The 16,747-nt window shown below is 46.2% G+C and overlaps 1 pseudogene; it reads left to right on the forward strand.

The window, feature by feature from the left end:
* The first annotated feature begins 9,758 nt into the window (after nucleotides 1-9,758).
* Nucleotides 9,759-10,207, forward strand: LOC147432864 (uncharacterized; annotated as a pseudogene).
* The last annotated feature ends 6,540 nt before the right edge of the window (nucleotides 10,208-16,747 follow it).

Below are 16,747 nucleotides of genomic sequence, written 5' to 3' on the forward strand. Positions count from 1 at the left end.
CGCCTTAAAGACAAGAAGTTGCGCCTACAAGCCAGAATATCGATGAAGAGGAAGCCATTGGACCCGACCACCTCTAGCTTGACAGAGTTGAAGCAGAGCAGTATGCTGGAATACGCATCATATGATTCAAAGTTTATAGATTTATGGGGCGATGGGTTGCATCGCTAACAGAGGATAAGGGGGCACCTGATTTCCTAAAGAAGGATCGGTTTGTGGCTGGGTTATGGCCAAGGTTATGGCCAACTCTTAAAGAGAAGGTGAAGGGCAGGTTTCCTACTACGTATGAGCTAGCAGTTGAAGTGGCCCGCCTTAAAGACAAGAAGTTGCGCCTACAAGCCAAGAATATCGATGAAGAGGAAGCCATTAGGACCCGACCACCTCTAGCACCACCTACAACAGCCGCCCAGAGGATTCAACCACAACAACCAATTGAAGATCAGCAAGACCTGCTCAACCGAATCACCAATCAACTTGAGAAAATCTCAGTCCATTTGATACAACAAGGCATGCACACAATTGCAACCAATAGCAAGGGAGGGGACAACGAAGGCAAAACCAAGAATACCACGGCTACAATTGTGGGGAGGATGGTCATGGCATGTACTACTGTCCACACCCAAGGAGGCATAATTTCAATAGAGGAGCCAGGCAAAACCAGGTTTCACCACCGAGAGCAAGACCACCACCACCGAGGGCACCACAACAAGCACCACCCGTGCAAATCCTATAACCACCCATTCAACCACAACCACCACCACCACCACAACCTCTCATTCCACCCTTACCCCCACCACCAGTTGGCAATCAAACAATAAGCGTCATCAGTCTTGAAGGTAAAGGAAAGGAGAAAGTGGAGGAGGATAAGACCAAGGTTAAAGGAGTAGATGCCATAGGGGTAAAACGCACTAGGCATGGTGAATCTTCCCAAAAGGAAGAGAAGATGAAGACTAAAGGAGAATCTAGCAAAAAGCCATCCAAGTCATGACGTAAAATTGACATTGTAGATTTCTCTTTGGGTGAATGTTCTAAACCATATTATTTGGCTCAAGATGTTTCTGTGGAGGGCCCAAAAATCACCTGGCCCCAATTACTCCACCTAGCACCTAGGGTGAGGAGACAATGGACAAAGATAGTTAGCATGAGACGACCAAAGCCAAAGATAGCTGGGGCTATCTCTGGGAGGAATGTAGATGACATACTACCAGTGATGGATGCTTACATCAAAGGGAAACACATCTCCAATATCTACATCGATGGTGGCACACAAATATGCGTCATGAGTGAAAAAATGATGCACAATTTGGGTTTAGAGGTGAGTCGGCCGGCACCATGCCGAGCCAAAATGGCAAATAATGTAAAAGTTCAATGTGTTGATGTTATAAATGCAGTTAGGATAAAGGCATTCGACACCGAGGTAGATGTGGACATCTTTGTCATTCCACACAAAGGGGAGGGCTATCCTATCATTCTAGGGAGGCCTTGGCTTATAGCTATGAGAGCTAAGCAGGACTGGGACACCGGCATAATCCAGATGAAGGATGCAAAAGGAAGGCCAATACTTTACGACAGGAAGATAGGTCGGCAATGCGACATGGATCTAGAAACCTCTATGGATGAGTTTTCTAGTGGTGACTCTTCAACCACTTCAGAGGAGGAGTCAACAGTGAGTGAAGAAAGTGACAGTAGCATTGAGGTGATGGGGATCATTCTCAAGGACCCTAAGAAGATGGAGCAACCTAATGCCTCATCATCAAACCAAGGGGAGACACCAGGTATACAACCTCTGGTAGAAGCACGTAAGCTACATCAAATGCTCTCTAGTGAGTTGTGTGGGAAGGAGCGTGAAGATTATATTTTGATGCTAAGTAATTTTACCACATTGTTCATTGATGAATATGATAAAATCACTGGCATCACAGTAGTTCAACATCACATTAAGCTCAAGGAGGAAGTAAACATGTAGTGTGGAAGCTCAGGTGGCTAGGAGTAATTCAACAAGATGCCCTGCTCAAAGAGGTGAGGAAATTGCTAGAAGCCGGTTTTATCTATCCTGTTGAAGACTCAGAGTGGGTTTCTCCAGTGGTAGTCACACCAAAGAAGAATGTTAAGTGGAGGGTTTGTGCTGATTACAAGCCTCTTAATGCAGCCACAAAGAGGAACCATTTTTCTCTTCCTTTTCAAGACGATATACTCAATGAGGTAGCAGGACATGAGCACTACACGGTATGTGATGGCTACTCAGGCTACTTCCAAATTAGTATCGCTGAAGAAGATCAAAACAAGACAACCTTCATCACACCATGGGGATGTTTTGCTTAGAGAGTTATGCCTTTTGGTCTCACTAATGCTCCAGCCACTTTTCAGCGATATGTGACAGTTTTTTTTCAGCCATTCTTTGGAAAATCAATCCGTGTTTTTATTGATGTACTTTTGTATCTATAGCTCTCGCTCTCTTCATTTGGAGGAAGTTTATGAAGGTCTAGCTATGCTACAAGATTTGGGGGGCCAACTCAATGTGGAGAAATGCCACATTGGTGAAAGCAAGGTTACTCTTCTTTGCCACGTGATCTCGGCCAATGGCATTGAAGCTGACCCAAGCAAGGTTCAAGCCTTGCTGGCTTTGACCTCTACCACCACAACAGAGCAGTTGGTCTCTTTTCTTCAAAAGGTGAGGTATTTGAGTAGGTTCATTCACTTGCTCTTCCAAGTGGTTCTCCCTTTACAACAAGTTACCCATCAAGAGATCTTCACTTGGAGTGAAGAAAATGAACAACAATTCAATGAGGTAAAACAAATTTTAGCTTCACTTCCCACCATAGCACCTCCAAAGTGGGACGAGCCATTTTATGTAAACCCTAGTGTGTTTAATGACACACTTGGGGCTGTATTGATACAAAAGGATCCTCAAACTTCGTTCATGCATCCTATATACTTCTCAAATAGAATGATGACTCCATCAAAAAAGGAATACACAGCAGTGTAACACATGGTGCTTGCATTAATGTTTGCTACCACCAAATTTCGCTTTTATTTATTGTCTAGACCATTCATAATCTTAACAATGGAAGAAGTATTTCCTTATGTAATGCAGCACATGGATGTTTCTTCTAGGATTTCCAAATGGCTCACAAGGCTGCAAGAGTTTGACTACACAATGCAAGTGGAGAAATATACAAGGGCCAATCTAGGAGGTATTCTCACTCATCGCCACTATGAAAAGAAGCTAAAGATAAATCCAAATGATCAAGATATTACACCCCATACTGGAAGTCCCTAAGGTAGAGGAGGCTCACTCTCTTTTCTTTGATGGAGCCTACAAGAGGAAACTGGACAAAGCTGCAGCAGGCATTGTCATCTTCAACGAGCAAGGGGATAAGGTTTTCTCCATTGGGAATCTCTTGGATTATCACTCTAACAATGAGGCAGAATATGTAGCCTTAACTCTTGGGTTAGAGTGGTGTGTGACAGAGGACATTCAACGGTTAAATGTATTTGGTGATGCCATGCTTTTAATAAAACAAATACAAGGAATTTGGGCTTGTAAAAATCATAGCTTGCTAGGCCATTTGCGCAAAGTCAAGGAACTTTTAGGGAAATTTCAAGTTGTACAATTACATCATGTCCCTCGAGCAGAAAATCAAGAAGCAGATGCTCTAGCTAGAGAGAAGTTGCAAGATGTTTCAGTGGTGGGTGCTATCAAGTTGAAGCTTCCTCTCTTCCAAGGTAGCGATGCTATGCCTGACATCATGAGTTTCTTGGACACAGGAGAGTGTCCTAAGGATCTTACTAAGGGCCAAAAGCAGTGGCTTGTGCACAAGGCAACAAAATACCGCCTTATCAATGATGGCCTCTACTGCAAGGGTAAGGATAAAATTCTTAGGCGTGTACCTCTCTCTAGAGAGATCACTGAAATCATTTCAAGTTTCCATGATGGTGTTTGCAGAGGACACTTTGCACTTGACATCACTAGTAGAAAGATTCTACAAGCCGGGTTTGTATGGCGTAGTCTACATAGGGATGTGCATCATTGGTGTAAAACATGCAAGGAATATCAAAAGGCATGGGATAGGAGGCTCACATATGAGCCACAGACTCCTATAATCTCATATGGACCATTTGAGAAATGGGGAATTGATGCTATTGGGCCTTTGCCAAGGAGCCAATCAGGTAAATTTTATATCATCATGGGTGTGGACTACATGACCCGGTGGGCTGAAGCAGTTGCCACCACCCGATTACAGCTAAGGAAGTGGCTAAGTTCGTATTTGAAAACATTTGTTGCCGTTTTGGCACTCCTCTTGAAATAATTTCTGACAGGGGACAAGGTTTTAGAGGAGACCTTGTAGGAGAGCTAATGGAGAAGTTAGGTATCTCACGACGACACTCAACTCCCTACTACCCACAATGCAATGGTTTGGTGGAAAAGGTAAATGGTATGATCTGCAAGATCATCACTAAACATGTAAACAATCACAAAAGTGATTGGGACAAGCATCTTATGGCTGCACTTTGGGCTTATCGCACTTCATTTCGCATATCCCTTGGGTTCACACCATATCACTTGGTGTTTGGTAAGGAAGCCATTTTACCCATTGAAGTACAATTGGCTAGTCTCAGGGTGCTAGCTGGGCAGGTGGAACGTCCTAATGCTCATCTCCACAACCACATTCTTGATCTAGAGAGGCTTCAACTAGATAGAGAAGACGCTATCAACTATTATGCAGCACAGGCAGAGCAACGTCGACTTACCTTCAACAAGGGACTTAGGGCAAAAGGTCTCAAGAAAGGTATGTTGGTCCTACGGTATGAGAACAGGTTTGACACTAGGAAGGATAAAAAGTTTTCGCCCAGATGGGAGGGGCCATTTGTCATTAGAAAGCGCTACGCCAATGGCAGTTACCGATTCATGGATGCAGATGGTAAGCTCCACAAAACACGTGTCAATGGATGGAGGTTGAAGCAATACTTTTTGAGGTTTGATCAAGCACATATGATGGAAATCCCTGAGGAGGGAGACTCCTCCACCTCAATTGAAGAAGGATCAAGTACAGCGCTAGAGGCATGAATACCTCTAGCCATAAGGGGAGGGCTAATGAGGCAAGCTTTTCCATGCATGGGAACCCCCCTATATATCTTTGCCCTTTTACCAAAATATTTCCTATTATATAAGTTACTTTTGATTTTTCTTCCCTTTTTCACAAAAGTTTTAGCCTTTATTAAATAAATAAGACTTATGCTAATCAATCACCATGTAGCATAAATAAGTAAGCTTTCTTTGTTGATCTCTCTTTTGACCTTAAATATTAAATATATATATTCTAAATTATATTATATATTTTAGTATTTTCTAATATATTTTTCATGTATGTATATTATTCCACCCTACCAAATATTTTATTCACTAGTTTTCATTTTCAAACCTCAACCCCACTTTCAAATTTCAATAATACCTCCATCTAGATGATTGCCAATCTTTTCAAAACTCTAGGTCATGTTTTCATACACATGAAGGAGCTTACACTTGAAGGCAAGAGAGAAGTCCACTCAAAGGGGACCACCAAAAGACTTTTGCAGCCACAAATAATACATTATTTGGATGAATTTTTTAAGTAAAGAAGAACCTTGAATCTGAAGGAGCGTTCAACATAAAAGATGTATCTCGTGATCTCAACTTTTAGCTCAATTTTTTTTAGAATTTTTGGAGTTATGAACGCGGAGCTATGATTTTTGTAGTGGACCCCAGTTTTCTCATGTAATGGTGACACACGCCATCCCTAGTTTTCTTCCCTCTAGAATGGCTATGGTTCTACAAGTCTTCAAGCATGATTACAAGAGACAAAGCTCTTTTAATGAGGTCTTGGCAAGTCTAGAGTGATTCTATCACTATTTTTGGAGGATCCATCCTCATCAACAACTATCCACCTTCGACAACCTCTCTTGTAAATTTCTTACCTCTCTCTTTTCTCCCTAATAAGCTTATGTCTAGCCAAAGCTAGACTATTGTAAATATCTCCTATCCTCTACATTCTACCCACATTCTCTCTTCTTCTCTCTCTATTGACTCTGGTATTTTAAATAATGAGGAGACAAGATGGAGCCACAGTCACATGCACCCCATTTTCCTAGTCACCAGAGTGGGACACTCACCTCAATTAGAAATATTGCTAAAACCTTCCCTCCTTCCCTATATAAGGAGGCCATGAGAGCTCACTAAAAAAAACACAAAACAAACACACACACACACACACCTATCCATACACACTCTTGTGTTACATGCTTGTAGCATGAACCCTAATCATATAATCACAACACCATTATCATCACCATCACCATGCACAAAAGATGAGGAGCACACTTCCACACCGCTTGTAATTAAGGGTTGAAGGCACAATTTCAAGAAGAAGAAGGGTGGACACACTCATAATATTCCTCGCCATCAAATCCCATCTCTCCATTATGCCTCCTACGATCTTGTTCCCTTCTCATTTTCCTGCCATACGCTACCTATTGTATTCATCTTTTGCAAGCAATCAATACACTCCATCTTGGTGCTTACTTTGTGTCTCTTTGGATACATCTCATTGTGAGTATGGTATATGCTTGTTCCTTGCCAAATTTTTTTCCTGCTTATATAAAGGTGTGCGGATTCACCACCATACACACTCTCTCTCTCCCCTTCACATTCCTATCATCTTGCTACTTGCATCTTGAGGTGCGCGGATTCGCCACCTCTTGTATGAGAAGTGAGCATACTCGCAAGTTTCGCCTACCTCATTATCTTCCTTACTAACATGCACGAGTAGCAAGCCCATTCTCACTCATTCACCACTCCTCTCACCTTATTCTCCGACCACCCCATTCCACATTTGGGCGTGGATCTTGAAATTGTTTTCCATGGCATGCTTTATTGTGTATATGTATGCGTCCTAGCCGCATATCTTGCTAGGTGGTGCCTCTATTGTGTATCCCCCATGATGAGGCCATTGTGCATAGTCTTGGTGTAGAGGCCATCAGGTCTATTTTTTCACTTTCGCCTCTCAGCGCCTTCAGTTTGCCATCCATCTCCACTGGGGAGGAAACGCGCTCGCAGAGCCGGCCAAGCATGCCTCGGCTCACCTTCTAAAGCTTCATACCATATCTTTGCCTTCCCGTGCACCACCAAAGGAAATGTCTGTATCTTGCTGTCCTCGTTCGGCATGCGCAACGACAACATATACAGCTCAAAGTTTGCAACCTACTCATCAGGATTTTCTTCACCTGTAAAAATTGGCCCATAGCTTCGAGACGCGATGTCGACCAACACCAAAAACTCCTTCACTTCACTTATTGGAAGCAATCAGTGTGATCCTCAGTGGGGGATCCACATGATGGTGAGGGGGAATGAGGAGCATGCCCAGCGCGCTAACACGGCTGCCTCTTATAGCCCAGAGCACACATTGCACCCCAATCTACTAAAAAACCGATTTCGAGCAATGCACCGTCGACCAACCAACTCAAAACAGCATCGCTTCACTTGCACAAAGCACCACACGACAACGCACACACCAATGCAGCGGTTTTGTGCTCTCCCACACACTCAAATCACCGCTCTCTCTCTCTCTCTCTCTCTCTCTCTCTCTCTCTCTCTCTCTCTTTCTCTCTCTCTCTCTTTCTCTCTCTCTCTGCACCACTTCGTCGGGGAGGCAACACTCACCGCACACACCCGCACGCACACACACGAGAGCAGAAGAGCTAGGGGGAAAGGGAGGCGAGACGACGTCAAAATCACCTGCTATGGGGGGCTTCTCTTCTTCATTCACACCAGAAATAGGCACAACATCGTCGCCACAACCGGCGCACACCAAAAAAGCACAAAGGGCGAGCCCCGCTCCAGCCATACACAAAGGTTTCCATGAGACGTGCTCCTCGTGAGCTTTCCGCCGCTTCTAACGAGCGAGCCCTCAAAAGCCTTTTCCTCTGCAACGTGCTTGCTTTTTCCGTGCTGCTTCACGGACCGTGCATCTCGGCTTCGACTATCGAGCACGAGCGTATGAAGATCTTCTTCCTCCTTCTCAATTCCCTCTTCCTTAGCAAAAAGAAAACCCTCCTCCACTTTTTCGAAGCTCGGTGCCCCATTTCTTGGTCTCTTAGATTTTTTAAGAAGGAAAAAAAAACTTCTTTTTTGAGCCCCAACGCCTGGCTTTCTTCTCTTCTTACTCAGGATTCCCTTTTTTAAATCAGCCTTGAAGTTCATCACCATATTCTTTTTTGTTAAACATTGGAATCAAGGCACCGCTTACCTTTTAACTTTACAAAACAAAAAAAGTTTAAGCATTTGACTCACTTGCCGTCGGTGCTCCATGTGTTCGGGCTGGTCCATCAGCTCTTCGATCATGTCACATGGGAGATCCACCTGTCGGCTCCGCATCATGATGCCTCGACAGCCTCAAACGGTATGTCCCAAACATCGGGAAAAGCATCCGACCATCCATGTTCCCTACGAACTCACGACCTCGGCCAAGCATATCTCTATGCTCCGGATTTCGATTTAGGTGCCATCGACTTCGACTAGCACCACATGCTGCATGCTATCCACTAGACACCTGGAGAGCTCGAGAAAACACCAAATGGCAGGTTTCCTAATGCGGCCTAGTGAGCACGTATCCGACCCCCGACAAATATTCCTCAGGCCATAACTTGCCCGTCTGAGCTCCGAATGGCAAACCGAAAAGACCGGCATGCTCCACAACTTGAGCTTCACATGTGTATCCCCTTATCCCAATTTTGTCCACCTGTCTATACCCGCTTTGCCCGTCGGGACCTGCGAAGCATTCCATCTTCAGACAATCATAACTTTCACATCGAGACTCCGTTTGAGGAACCGTCTAAACCAACTTGCAGAGCATCTCGAAGACCATATTCTAGAACACTAACTCATCATTCCGAGCACCTTTACCCAATTTCCCACCTGGACCATTCTGGGGTCTTTTTGGCCAAAAAAACTGTATTAGACACACTTCTGCCACGACATGCTCTCTCAAGGCCTTCGTTCATGCTTTAACACTTTGCCGTGCGCATTCTAGCACCCTTTGCACTGCATAGCACACTTTATAGCGCGGACCAACTTTGGCTACACCATTGTTGGAAAGGGGGAAATGGAAAAACCCCAGCACATAAACTCAATGCCTCTATATAGCTCAGTGATCTCACAGCACCCCTATCCCCTAGCAAACACACATCCAGATACACAATCTGCAAACAACGAATGCCCAAGCCCAAACCCGACCATCCCTCAAGATCATTGGCAGACTCACGTTTGCCCACAAGCTTCCATCCTCGAGACATATATGACAACCATACAGATAACACTCACTCACTCAATACATTCGACATACCACAAGATTTTTGTAGTCCTTTGCACACCCCTTGCTTGTACAAAAACAAGTCGCACATACAAAAACAAGTCACATACACAACACAAACATGAGATCGAAAGACAATGTTATGTATGTGCTCAAACAATGAGCAGAGGGAGCCTGATTTTCTTGAGCTTCATATCATATACAACAATGGATTAAATTGGAAAAAAACCCGGCATAGCATACGGAAAGTCTATGGTGAAGTATGGGCGAGAGAGTGTGCATGGATACGCTCTCCCTCAAAGCGGCGCATCACCTTTTCTTTGCTTATACCCCTCCTTACATGAGCTCTTGTCGATGCTGCCCCTGCATGAACGGGCGGCCTTCATCAACCCATCATGACCTTGCTTCCCTTCTCCTCCTTGATGGCGCCTCTCTCCTCTTTGATCACGCTGCCCTGCAACACCTCCCTTTAGCGTTCCTTCGCCCCGAACTGCCTCATGCTTCCCCGCTTCAAGCCATAACTGCAGCCCACCCTTTGGCAACTCACACCTATGGTCGGCCACCCTCTTCACTCGCGGCCCCTCAGGCCAGCCCTCCTCAACAGCGCTCAGACCCTTCCAATTGATTCCTCGCCTTCCTCATGGCCCTTGGCGGCCCTCCTGCAGCCCTGGCATCCTTAAAACTCTCGGGCTCTGCAAACCCGTCACCTCCTCCTTCTCAGGGGCGGCTTCCCTCGATGGTATCACCACCCTCCGGCAGCCCCTCTCAGCAGTCGGCCAACCGAGTGGCTCCCCTGTCTAATATTCAACTGCGCCACCCCGTGGCTCCTGCAGCCCTAGCAGCCTTGCAACTGTAGCCCTGGCCAATAGCGACCTCGCTATTGGTCGCCTTCCCCTCTACAAATGCTCCGACTCCCTCGTTTTATGAAACTCCGTATGGCTTCACCCAGGTGGCGCCACTACCCTCAATCTCCAATTGTCGACTTTCCATGTAGCGCTGCTCGTCGACTGCAGACATCGTTTTTTTTATAGCTTGGCTATCTTTTTAAAAAAAAAGGACCACTGGTGCGACTTAGCGGCCGTCCCCATGCAAAATTGACCACGGCCCACGCAAAGTTGACTGTAGCCTCAATCACCCCAAACCGATAGACCTCAAGGCCGTGATAACCAAATCCAAATATTTCCATCTTCGAGTAGCCACCGCCACCTTCTTCCAGTCGCACTTCAATAGCTTTGTAATTTGCCGATAGTGGAGGGCACCCCAATTGTTGGGATTAAAAACTCCCCCTTAGCTTCTCATCACCCGCGCTTCAAGCTGTGCCCCACACAAAGCTTCATAAAAAGGCTACTTCTCATGCGGATGAATGGCCTTATGGCCGCCCCTCTCATGCCATCTCCTACGATGGCACCATTTGGTGGAGATACCGATTGAGCTTTGAAACCCTCAAGCACTTTGACCTCCAAGGCTTTTGCACCATCTTCAACCTATTCAATGCCTCGTTTGAAAAAAAACACCTGCAGTTTGGACTAGCAACTGCTCCAACTCGGTGTACCTGGCTCCGAGCACCATCAAAGACTTCCCCATGTACCTGCCACTTGCGTGCAAACCACCATGCATGGACTTCTTGCACTTCCATAGATCGACACAGTTTGGATGTACCAGCGTGTCCCGGGCTTTATCAAATATGTCTAGCCACTCTCCAATGTAAACTAGCCTTGCAGGGCTTCACTTGGATTGATTGACTTTTTAATCAGTTTACACAAGAGTTCCTGCTAGATTTTCTCCATCATTACTGCCTTACCTTTTTTTGAGACAGTTTTGTGATTGAGTTGGATTCACACATTGACAGATTTAGACATCTTGGTCCATTGGTATCCACTCTCACAGGAGTGAGATTTGGGCATGCCCTAGTGGTTTACAGGTGTTTACATGTGACTATACGTTCTCACTTGATGAGTATTCCAAGCATAAGGCTATAGCATGCCACCGAGAGAACGAGTGATCGAGAGATCAAGGAGAGAATATCTCCCTGTGGAACCACGTTGGAGAGGGGGAAAGGGGAACATACACAACACACAACACAATGCCTCACTATAGCCCAGAGTATACACAACGCCCCAACCCACTACAGTTCACCTTCAAAACTCAAAATTATCCGCAAGAAAACCATTGATTTCACACAATCATACGCACATACGTCCTACAATGCATCAAACAGACTGAATCACTCTGTTCCGCTCAATTCACAACGTTCCACATTCACACAACCTCTCTCTATCTCTCTTTGCACAACCAACCTTGAGGGGCACACACACCTACACACGCCCGAAAACACATGCACACAAGTAGAGAAGATAAGGGGGAGGGGGGAATGATGCTTGGAACCGTAGGGAATAGTCTACTAGCATAGGCAATGTCATGTACAACCAACACGCTGCCGGCATGAACCTCGGCAACCAAAACAAGAGCTCCCAAAGCCTTGGCAAAAAAATCCTCCTTGGTCCGAGGACCTTCTTTGGCCAAAAGCCTTAACAAATGAACATAAGCACCCTTTTATAGGGGTGTGCCTAGAAATCCCAAAAAAGAAAAAATGTGGGGTGATCCATGTAGTGCACTCCATTTGGAGTTCCTTTTAGAAGTTTTATGCATTGTTAACACTTGGCTTAGTTACTTTTGGAAACCTTTGCATGCTACACCTTGGCCTTTTCCCTTACATTTTTTTGGCCAGCCTTCCGGACTCCCTTCTCCTTGCACTTCAGTTGATTGTCAGTATCTCTTGGCAGTGGGACAAGCCCTTTACACGAGGGGGGAGGCAATAGCGACCTCGCTATTGCCCTCCCTCTCCTTCTCAAAAAGTTGGTGCCCCAAGGGCCGCCCGACCCTCCTCTAGCAAGCGCCTGCCACGTCATCATCTGGTTCACACCCACGCGAGCGCCACCTGCTGCCATGCCTCACCGACTACGCCGCTCAAAACCACCGCGCCACTGCCTGTAGCGCCCCACGCGCGGACGCCATAGCTGTGCCCAAGAGAGCTCCACTCTCTCTCCTTGGATGCTTATGGAGAGCCTACGGCCCTGCCCATATACAGTGAGACTCGAGCTTGACACTGCGCATGTGGGGTATCCAGCTGCCACGTGGCGGCCCAAGAGGCCATGGCCTTTTGAACTTCAAAAACAATAACCCCATTACATTTTTAACACAAGCCTTTTTTTTGGCCTGCCTTCATCTAGCTTTCATTCTCTTATCCCAGCTCCTTGGCAAGCTACAAAACCCGGGTGAAATCGTGCACTGCCGCCCTGCTTCTCCATGATCCACAGCGCATTTCGAGTTCTCCAAGCCCAAGACCCGAGGCCACCAAAACACGACCAATTCATCCGCCAACAACTTCGGGCAAAGATACCCAATCTTCCGATTGCCGTAACTCTTTGCTCCGGACTCCGTTTGGCATGCACTCACTTCCTGCTAGCTCCATATAGTGTATACCTTGGTCTAGAACTTGGTCGAGGCCCAAAAGATGCCAGATGGCACATTCTTCAATGCGGTCAAGTGGACTCAGACCGGCCCCCGAAAAAACTTCAAATGACCATATCTTGCAAACCATGGCTCCGATCCACGATCTGAAAAGACGGGTAGGCTCCATAAATCGAGCTCTACGCACCTGTATCTCAAGTTCTGCTTGGACCACCTGTCTCCAGCTGCCCTGTCCGGCAAGAATCTGCGAACCACCAAAACTTTAACCTTCAATAACTTGGGCTCCGTAGCTCGGTTTGATGAGCCGTCTGGACCTGCTCCTTCAGCACTCCAAGCTCTTCATTTGTGGACCCTAAGGCTACACTTTTCATCTCTTTCACCTGCTACCCCAATTAGCCCCTTATGTAGCCTTTCTTGGCCTATAAGCCGCATCATGCATACACTTTCGCTGCTACCTGTCATCCCATGAACTTCCTAGCTGGACCATCGCTTTGCCATGCTTCTGCTTGCTTGTATACATCTGTCCATGCCATCTTATAGGTTCGACACACTTTGGCTGCACCAACGTGTGGGTGCAACGAATGCTCTTTGCCCTAATGCGGTAAAAAGAATTTTCAACGAATGCTCTCCAAAACACTGCGGTACTAACATGCAACGAATGCTCTTCGCAAATGTGAAATAAATTGAGTGCAATGCGACTCTAATAGAAGCCAATCTTTTGCCATGCTACTCACCGGAGGTGCCTTCTGACGCACATATCCCTTAAGTGTTTTCATGAAACGTTCTAAAAAGAACATCCATCTGGAATGTATTGTGCCAGCTATTTCCACCTCATCAACTATGTGAACAAGAAGGTCTACATGATCATCCTCCGAGCTATTAGAAGCTACATCTTGTGGCCTCACGTATGATGCTTGACCAAAGTGCTGATAGACCGCTTTTGGCGTGTACAAAGTAGCGTTTATATGCATGGTCATATGTACAAAAGGATATAAATACATGCATTTGGGAGCTTTGAAAAGTGGTTTCAAGTTACAAAAAAGGTGCAACGTGTGCACATTGTAAATATGCGCTTGCGTGTCGGCAGTCGGACACATGTACATGCCTGGATAGGGTATCGGGGCCTTGGATATGGTTCTAGGTGGCTTGTTTTGGCTTTAGATAATATGTTTGAGCTTTCTAGAATGTAAATAATGCAAGTGACAAGTGTGGGTACTATCATCCTGCTCAAAGGGTTAGACACATGTGGTAGCTGTCTATTAGCGACGCCTGATCTGCGGTGATACGTTCATCACCCTAGAAGTGGTCAAGAATGGAATGTGGGGATGTGTAAATGTGCTTTGGGTATCAAGGATCAAGGTGCAAAATTTCGTGAATTTTGGAGTCCGTTTGGGGTTTTTTTCTGCGAAAAATGCTCGCCGGGGGTCAAAACTGGCCAAAACTGGGCCAAAAAGGTCAAAAAATGGTCAAAAAAGGTGTGAAATGGCTTAAAATTGCCACATCACTCATGGTTCCGTGATGGTCCAGGCTGAGGGAGGACTTTGGAAGAGCAATATCAACACTTTCACCCCTCTTTGTGTGGGAGGAAGTAGGGTTCCTACATGTGGTCTAGTGTAGTCCCGTTGCGTTCTCGTCCTGTTTTTGAGTGTATGGAGGAGTGGATGAGAGATTTCTCTCTTCAATTTTGCACTTGGGAGAGTCTATGGAATTTATAAGGTTTCCATGGATGTGTGTGTGCAAGGAATTGAGGGAAGAAGGTGCGGCTTCCTTCAAGACTATGTGACCCTGTATCGGTGCCATTAGGGTTGCGCTACTCCAAAGAGTCCAACAGAGTGGAGTTTGGTGAAGCTTTTGCAATGGTTTGAGAGTGGCCTTTTGTGGCTGGAGTTTTTGGTTTTTTAATGGTTTTTCTTGTATATTTTGGTCACCATCAAGCGTGATTTGATCACCTCGACTCACCTTGTAGTGTCTGCGGGCAGGCAAGGGCTTGAAGGTCGAGGCGTTTGGAGTTTGAATTGAGCTTGTGGGTAGAGTTTTCCGGAATCATTTGAGTGGTAGTGAGTGAGGTGAGGATTTTGTGTAATTCCTTGTGTTGTGTTGAATTTTTTGGGTGTGTGAGTGTGCGCACGACATCTTTTGCTCCATCATCCTTTTGCGATCCTACTGGGGAGCGGAAATTTGCCGGTTGTGCACCCAGGTGAAGCGGTTTTGCTGTGAAGTTCGAGCTTCATTGAAGAAAATTGGTGGTTTGGTTGAGGTGCAAGACTTCAACTTTTGTGGATTACTCACGCAAGGGAGAAGCGACTCCAAAGAGATGGCTTATAGTCGTCCAGTGTTCACAGGGAAGGAGGATGTGAAGGACTGGATTGCGGACTTCGCGTGGCATACGCTTGGTATGCACATTGTGAATGACGAAGCCAAGCTTCATGTATTTCCTCTTGTGCTCAAAGGAGAAGCTCGGGAGTGGTTTGAAGGTTTAGAGAAAGAAAAAAAGCAAACATGGGAGCAGGTGAACCTGGCAATTTTTTACAGGTTTGGAAAGAAACTAACCGCAACAAAAGCGACAACAAAATTGAGAGGTTTGCAGCAAGATGTTCATGCTAACTTTAAAGAGTTCTTGCAACATTTCAAAGGAATATGGATTCAATTAGAGGTGGCATCCGAAGTACCTCCAAGGGATTTCTTTAAAGTGCGTCAATTTATGGATTGTCTCTATCCAAGTGTAAGGGAGAAGGTCGATCAAGATGAGCCTGCTACATTCAAAAGAGCTGTGGAAATTGCCGAGGCCAAGAGCAATAAGATCAAGAGAAGGTGGGAGCAATGCATGACACACACTGAGCCATTTGTGGTGCAATCAATGGTCCCTGTGACAACGGATGATAGAGTGGAGCGAGTGGTTCAAGGTCCAGATCCTGTTACGGCCCGGGTTCTGCATGATCTTGCCGGTCAATTGCAAGAATTAAGAATTGACATAATGAATAGAAACCAAAGAGAAGAGAGGCCGACTGTGTGAGGACAAGGGTAGGACCAGTCGGGGCCAAGGGCCAGGATGGACATGCAGTCAAGGGGGTCCCTATACTTAGAAGGCCAAGGGCCTATATAGGGCATGGCTGGGTGGTGATGAGCATGTCAGTTCCCTTGCCCTTATATTGGTATCAGAGCTCAGGGGAAGGAGCATCCATGGAGGAGGGGAAGAGGCAGGGCCTTCTCTCTCTTTCTCTCTCTATCTCTCTCTTGATCTCTCTCTCGATCTGTCTATCTCGAAGAAGAAGAAGAAGAAGTGAGCCAGGGAGGAACAGGCGGTGCAAGATATGCAACGTGCATGTAAGGTACATGCATGCAAAGAAATTGGAGCTCAAAAATGGCATGGCCGCAGGAAACGACTCCTGTGCAAGAGCCGAGGAAGAAAGGCGGAGCGCGGAAAGAAACCCGTGTGTCGGGATGGGGAAGAACGACGACCTACACCAAATCGTGCATGTATGCCATCATCGGTTTCGCGCTCGGCTAGGGAGTCGAAGTCGTCACTGCACGGCATGCTTTTGCGCATCGCGCGTCGACTGGTTCCCTTATCTCTTCCTTGCGGCTCTGTTCGCCGCCATAGCCAGGTTTGACAGCTTTTTTATTTTTAGTTTTTTTTACTATGGTCATGGGCGCCATCCAATAACCAAGGGGGCCACCCCAGCTTAGGGGGCCGCCCCACCATTGCTTGGCCCAAGGGGCCACCCAAGGGGGCCGCCTCAAGAAAGGCCTGCCCGTGTCGTGGAGGTCGACCGACATGGGGAAAGTATGGCACGCATGCATCTCGTACAAGCTTCGCCTCACCATCGGCAAATAAACCATGCACGACATGGAACTAAGGTATGCACTGGACAGGATCGGCACGCACACTATGCATGACAAGGTCGTGTTTTCTAGAAACTTCTGTAAGCTTTTCG

Source organism: Adiantum capillus-veneris, chromosome 20, assembly GCF_014529385.1.
Source record: "Adiantum capillus-veneris isolate H3 chromosome 20, ASM1452938v2, whole genome shotgun sequence".
Taxonomy (NCBI): domain Eukaryota; kingdom Viridiplantae; phylum Streptophyta; class Polypodiopsida; order Polypodiales; family Pteridaceae; genus Adiantum; species Adiantum capillus-veneris.